Source organism: Felis catus, chromosome E3, assembly GCF_018350175.1.
Source record: "Felis catus isolate Fca126 chromosome E3, F.catus_Fca126_mat1.0, whole genome shotgun sequence".
NCBI classification, from domain to species: domain Eukaryota; kingdom Metazoa; phylum Chordata; class Mammalia; order Carnivora; family Felidae; genus Felis; species Felis catus.
Genome location: NC_058383.1, coordinates 11,028,739 through 11,036,232, shown reverse-complemented (window position 1 = coordinate 11,036,232; position 7,494 = coordinate 11,028,739).

Below are 7,494 nucleotides of genomic sequence, written 5' to 3'. Positions count from 1 at the left end.
TCTCACGTTTCAGTTCGTGAGTTTGAAACTTGCTACGGGCCCCACGCTGACAACCCAAGCGGAGCCTGCTTGGGGTGCTCTCTCTCTCAATCTTTCTCTCTCTGCTCCTCCCCCACTCGTTCTTTCTCTCAAAACAAACTAAAAATTAAAACAACAACAACAACAACAAAACCTGATCAATGGATCCTCAAGGCTGCCTCAGTTTTCTCCTGAGATGGGGCGGTGGTCTCCGCCAGGAGGGGATTTGGATTTGGGGTGAAGAGGTGAGCAGGAAGTGGCTGGGGGTCTCCCACTGGCACCTAGGAGCCTAGGACGCACACGAGGGCCTGGGAGGCTTAGAGGTTATGGGGCTGGTCCAAGGAGGGGCCAGTTTGTGTCCCAGACGCGTGATTCCAAGACTGTGAGACCATGGCAAAGGCCACCAGCACTCTGAGAGCCACGGGTCCCCCTGGACTACTGGGGGGTGAGGGTAGCCTCTGGCAGAAGGGAGCCAGAACAGGCCCTTTTGTGTCTGTTACCACGACTGGTCAGATTGGTGGTTGGATGTTCTTGGTTTCATCCCAGCGTGGGAGCCATGGGGCGCCTGCATGGCTCAGTTGGTTGAACAACTGACTCTTGGTTTTGGCTCAGGTCATGATCTCACGGTTCCTGAGTTCGAGCCCCTTGTGGGGCAGCTCGGAGCCTGCTTGGGATTCTCTCTCTCTCCCTCTCCCTGCCCCTCCCCTGCTCTCTCTCTCTCTCTCTCTCTCAAAATGAATAAACTTTAAAAAACAAAGAAGGGCAGGGGCCACGCTCTCTGCTCTGAGATTTGGTTGGCACGTCCCCTGTGGTCACGGGGAGGTCACCAGCCCTGGGTGTTGCCGGCCTTGCAGGGCCTTTCTCTGTTATGTATCTAGAATCTTCCCACACAGGACGACACGGTGCTCAGCAACGAGAAGGAACGGCCACACACCACATGGGCGAGGAAGCTTCTAGGCACGCGGTGCAGGGAGAGAGAGGGCACAGAGCACACCTTCGCTGCAGGGGGCCCTCACCAGTCTGCACAGTGTGGGATGGCAGGGTGACCTCTGGGGTGGGGGTGGGGGGGGTGGCGGCCGCAAGGGAGCAGGAGGCGGCAGCTGGGTGCCCTTTCCTGGTGAGGCTACGTCCGAGGGCGCCGCTCGCTTTCTGAAAACCAACCCAGCCGGGGGCCCGGGGGCCACGGGACTGTGCACGGCCCTTTTCTGAGGGTCTGTTGTGCTTGGATGAAAATCTGCAAATGAGGCATCGATTGAGGTCCCGCGCAGGGCCCTCTGGTCCTTTAGGCACCACACAGACACCCCGCCCGCCTCTGGCCGGCCCTGTCCCACCCGGGGCTGCCCCGCGGTCCCCGCAGACAGCAGCCTCGCTCACCTGGGCGCAGGAGGGGAAGAGGGGACGTCAGGGGCTTTGCTGCAAGCAGGACCTCCTGAGCGCCGGTCGCTTCCTGCCCTTCCTCCCGCGGTCACTCCACTCTTGCACAACTGCCCGGCCGGGCTGCCCTGTCCCACAGACACCAGCCACAGCTGTCAGCTGCCACCTTTCTTTCCACTTCCCTCCTGCAGCCTCCCCGTACTTCCTCACGTGGCACCGGCAGGGAGAAGCGCCACGGCAGCACGAAGACCAGAAATCCTGCCGTCCCTGGCAGTGGCCTCTGTGGCTCAGCGGGCTCAAAGCCTTTGTGAGGCTGAGACAGGACTCGAGTGCGTGGGTGGAAAAAGCAAGAGATCAAAGGGTTTTAAAAAGGTGGGGGGGGCCAGGGTGACTCGGTCGGTTAGGTCGGTTAAGTGTCCGTTAGGCTCTTGATTTCGGCTCAGGTCACGATCTCAAGGTTCGTGAGTTCGAGCCCCGAATAGGGCTCTGTGCTGTCAGCATGGAGCCTGCTTGGGATTCTCTCTCTCCGCCCGTCCCCTGCTCACACACTCTCTCTCAAAATAAATAAACTAAAAATAAACAAATAAATAAAGGGAATGAACAAAGAAGGAGATGATAGATGGATAAAAGGTGGTTTTTCTTTTGGGGGGGAGATACAAAAATTTTAAAAAGGTTTTAAAACTTTTATTGTGAAGGATACAGAAAACTGTAGAAAATGGACAGTTTAATGATTATCAAGTCATAACTATCACAAAGTAGATGTCTCACTACCTGTTGGCTGGGGATCAGAACAATATCCCAGAGGACCTCCCCACCTCCCCTTGGTGGCTGGGTCAGGAATGCTTTTTCATAAACACCTCACATAAACAGCCTCACAACGAGGCTGTCAGGTGGATACTGTTATTTCCCCCACCCTATAGGTGGGGAAACCGAGGCACAGAGCAGTAAATAGGTTGCGGTGGCTAGTAAGGGAAGCGCTGGGATTTGAACCCGGGTAGTCTGGACCCCAGGCCCACGCAGCCAACCACTAGGCTCCCCTGCCCTGCCCTGCCCTGCCCTTGAATGTGAGTGAATGATGATGGACGTAACGGGATTCACGACGGAAGAGTCAGCCTGTGTGAACACTGCAGAGAGGGAGACTCTCAAATCGGGCCAGCCTGGGAGGGCAGAGCTTTCCTTCCATGCTTGAGGGTCTTGGCCTCTTTCCAGGTGCCACCTTCTCCACCCCCAGGCCTCCCCCAGATGGGCTGGACTGGCCAGTTCCTCAACCAGGAAATCCCCAAGGCTGGGCCAACAGAGACAAGCTGAGTGGAGAGGGGTTTGGAATAAGAGCCTGAGGTCCAGGCAGTGCCCTCCGGGATCCTGTGTTGAGAGGGATTCTAGGGCTTTCCAGGATTGGAACAAATCAGCCATCATTTTGAGGCGGTTCTTTCCCAAGTGTAACGCAGAGCCCTCCTTGGTGGAGAAAAGCCTGGATCAGCAGCCTGATGAACCCTGGGCCAGCCCTCAGCACCAGCTCTCTCCTGGTGCCCGCACTGGCAGGATGGGGCCCTGAGTCACCACCGACCGGTAGGCAGACAAACCACTTGGGAGGGTACAGTGGCCGTGAAGGGCAAGGCTCTAATGGCAAGCAGGTGTCTCTATGCAGAAATGCAGGTTGCTGGAGGTCTGCTTCCCAAGGGAACGCAAGTCTTCATTTCTCGGCCAACCTGGGCCAGAAATGGGTTCTGGCTGGGCCGGGGACGGACCTCATAGGAAGAGAGACAGGTGCCTGCACCCGGGACACATCTGAGTCCCACCCCTGGGAATTTCTTCTCCCCTTGGCCTAAGGATTCTGGAGTGAAGGTTGAGACCCCGCCAAGGGAGGACGCATGCACGCCAACCGCCGGCTGTGGGCACGGTGGACTCACACCCACTTGCTTGGGACTCAGACGCCTTCACTTCTAGTTGGGAGCCCTTGGCAAGGTAACTTAGTTGTTTCACTTGGAAGATGGAGCTAACAGCTGCAGATTTCGCAGGCCGTGTTCTGGATCACACGAGGCTCAAGTGCTTAGCTTGGCAAATGACTCTCATCAAAGTGCTGTGCAGGACCAGCCCGGGGTGCAGTGGGGTGCAGGGGTGGGAGACGTCTACTCTGCCAGTTTGGGTATGTGTGTGTGGGGGGGCTTCTCACTGTTGAAACTGGGACTTGAACGAGGGCAGGGCCGAATGAGTGGCAGCGGGCAGGTGTGAGGCTCAGACCCCTGGCCTGGCTCTCATTCTGCTGGGAGTGGTCACCTAAGCCTGGAACAGAGGCTTTCCCTTCAAGGTCAGGCAGAGGACAGAAACCAAGACCGTGGGCTTCAGCTTGGGGCTGTCCCCACTGCACTGCAGCTCTCTGGCAGAGCTCCGGACACGCAGCGGCCCGGCAGATCCGATGGATGGAGTTTGGCGAGCCCTCCAGGGCTTGGCCTTGTGCCTGCCCCCCTGCACACCCCAAACCCACTGCCTGGCTGACACTTCCCTGCTGACTGGGCCCAGATGTGTCATGCGGTGAGAGTTATTTAAAGCTCGTTGACCACAGAGGATAAATCCAGCAGCAAGCTGCCACCGCGGGGGGTTCGCGATTTGCTCGAGCTTCAAGCTAATTCCAGTAGCGAGGCAATCGCGCCTCCAGGTGCAGTCACCAGGGCTGAGCTGCCGCGTGCACATCTGTCCGGGCCTGGGCGCGGGAAGTCGGCTGGCGGTGTGGCGTCTGCGACTTGCCAGGGGCTCAGTACCTCTGCCATCCCCAAGGGGATACGGGACACTAAGGAGGCACGGGTGTGGAGTGAGGGGACGGCCACCTGCAGACAGGTGGGGTACACAGGTGTGAAGTGACCGCTCACGCCATCCTGCAGCACACGGTCTCGCGCCACCGGTCCCTTCTGAAGGCCAATAAGCCAACACTTGCTATGGCTTCATGACCACACTCCGACCCTGCATTTTTGGATCCCCTCACCCATTATCTCTTATGAAGGATTTTTCCTAGAGGCTCTACACTGCTCACTATAAGGAAGAGGACGATTTTGGTCTGAGTTCAATAGATCCTCTCAGGGTCGATCCAGGCCTTCTTACAGCCTGTGACATCTCAGCTTCTGGAAGGCGGTCCTGTATTCTCTGCCTCTGGTTGGGTCTATCCAGTGGTTTTTATTGAAAGGATTGGGGACCTCTCCTACCAGGTCCCCTTGAGCATCGTCAAGGGCATGGTCCTTGATAAGGGTCATTACTGCTTTAGGGAACTTGAGGTTTAAATGAGCAGAGACCACACATGAAGTGGATACTACAAAATGTCCCTCAACCACCTGTTCTCGCTTCTGAGAAGGAAACCCGGCAGGAAACCCCTTTACAAACGGGTGTACAAATGGGTGTTATGTCATCGCCAGCTTTCAACTTTGCAGGCACTTCCTTAAAATAAAACCACAAGGTATGCCTGGCTTGGGGGTGAGGTGGGGTGGGGCAGCAGGGGGAGGTAAGGTGATATACAAAACCATTGTTGACCAGACTAAAGAAGCTGGGGGAAAACCGAGTCTATGCGCCTTTGTTTTGTATTTAACCCAGTTCTTGGTGGGGAGAAAGCCCCTCTGGGGCAGCTAAGCTAGGTCCACCCACTGTGCTTGTCAACGGGCCACCAGGCCCCAGGCCCAGACCCCTAGGTACGTGTGGTTTCACAACCAGCCACAAGCTTTCTTCTTTGAGCTAAGAAGGTTGGCAGCCATGGGGCAAACCCCTCACCTACTGGAGTTAAGAGAGTCCAGACTGCAGAGGTTAGGAAAGCAACTTGGGGGGGGGGGGTGTCGGTCTCAATAGAAGGACAAACAGCCCCTGACTCACGGGCCAGAAAAGCCAAGCAAGAGCTGCTATGCTAAAGAGAACAGCCTACAGGTCACCTCAGTTCCTGAAACCCTGCTCCATTCTTTGCCCCCATCCTAGGGAAACCAAGGCGTCCCTGGGGGAGAGCACGTCTTCCAAACACACTCGTGTCCAGAAACTGCGGCTTCCATTTAGGAGAGCTACCCATTGGTGGGTGGCAATTCCCTACCCACTAAAGGTTAAGTCAACCAAGTCCCTTGAATTTCTTTAGACCAGGGCTTGGGGTGTTTAGTGGAAACTGGGAAGGCCTGGTCAGTCTTCCTCTCCCAGATTTTTTTTTCCTTCCCAACACACCTTTCTGGTCTTTGGTGGTGGTGATGGTGGGGAAGAAACAAGGCACCAAGGTTGCTCCGAATAACAGACCTACTTCAAAGGGAACCAGCTGCCTGCTGCGGAAAGCAGTGCTGTGGAACATCGCAGGCTACAGATCTGGGCTCAAGTCCCATCCGTCTGTCAGTCTCAGGGGAAGACTGGGGCGGCGGGGGGCGCGACTCAAGTCTTCACTTCCTCATCCGCAAACTCTGAAAGCGACCTCGGCAAGGCACGAGAGCACACTCAATACCCCTAACCTCCCCTCGGGAACCAGAGGTCTGGAGAGGTCTCTTCTGACGCACTGCCTGCCAGGAAGGACCATCCTGCATACGCTCAGCAGCCGCGTCTGGGTCGGCCGGGCAAATGCACAGATCCCTCCTGACACATTCCCTTCCAGCTTTGGCGGGGGCCCTTCCCCTCAGCCCCACCCTCTGTGGAGAATCTTCGTTCTCCCCTCCCCCCACTGAAGATCCACAGCTGGGAGAGGGGGGTTTGCGCTGAGCCCGACTCCGTGGATGGGATCTAAAGCGTACAATCCCGGCACGGACACATTTCTTGGCTTTTACGGTTCTCCCGAAGGAAGGTTCCTCGGGTAACAACTGTCCAGAAGTGGAACTTGGATTTGGTCACAAAGCCCACGTTCCCCGTCACTCCACTTTCCAGAAGGATTGTGTTTAACCAACACTCACGGAATAAGGAGGCTGTTTCGGAAACACTAACTGACAAGGACTGAGCTGCGTTCTTCAGTTCAGTCCTCACTGACCCACCAGAGATCTCGGGGGGCAAGTTTCACCCCCACTCCCTCTCAGAGCCACACTGTGTACCTGTGGTCTCATTTACGTACACACTGCTGACTCGTGAACACAGGGAGCGGAGGCTTCGTCTCCCGGCCTTCCTCGGCGCCCTCAGAGTCAGCCAGGGCGACCCCCCCCTCCCTGTCCATGGACAAGCCCCGGGGCCCCTGCAGGAAGGAGGCAATTGGGGAAGGCGGTCGCCTGGCCGGGAAGCACGCTGCTCTGAGGCTATGGGCCCTCGGGACGCAGGGGCCTAGGGCGACCGGACGCCTCGCCCCACACACAGGCTCTTCCAGCAGGATGGGACGGGAGCGCTCCTGGCTGCGGGGGGCTCGTTCAGTTCAGAGGGGAGGCGGAACGGGGCGGGCAGCATTCCTCAAGCCTGTAACAAGTCAGGACGAGGGCGGAGCGCAGATTCTGTGCTGTCTGCCCGGAAACCAGGAACAGAAACCGATCCACGGGGCAGACGTGAAACGAAAAGGGAAAAGCTTTCTGACAACATACAAAAATAAAAATTCGCGCGTGTGTGCGCCAGATTTGTTGCTCTTGCACTGAAGGGTTAAACAGATCTCCCCGCTGAGTGTGATCCCACAAAATGGTAAAAAAAAAAAAAAAAAAAAAAAAAAAAAAGTGTTAGGTGTAAGCCTCCGCTCTTTCAGGTTCTTAAGCAGCTGGGGGGGAGGGGGGGACGTCGTGGGCGAGGGTGGCAGGCCGCCCGAGCTTTTGGAGACGGCTTCACAGGAACCACGAGGCCCTCTACCGTAGCAGCTGTCACCCCGTAGCAGCTGTCACCCCGGTGTCGGTCGGTCGGGAGGCTAGCGACCAGGGCGCTCGTTCTGCCTTCCCCAAGCGCACCCGCGGAGAGAACAGAAAGTCCCCAGAGTGCATGCGCTGCCGCTGCCGGGTTCTGTCGCGGGAGGAGCTCCCGGCTGGAGCGGCCCGGGGAGGGGACAGGGGGCGGTCCCAGCACCGCCCCCAAGGGCAGAGTCGGGGGGCTCGGGCCCCGGAACGGCGCCCTCCTAGCCCTACGCCCTGCACGCCGCCTACCACCGAACCACCCGGGTTCCCCAGACAGAACCACGAAAACACCTTCGAGAGCAATGAG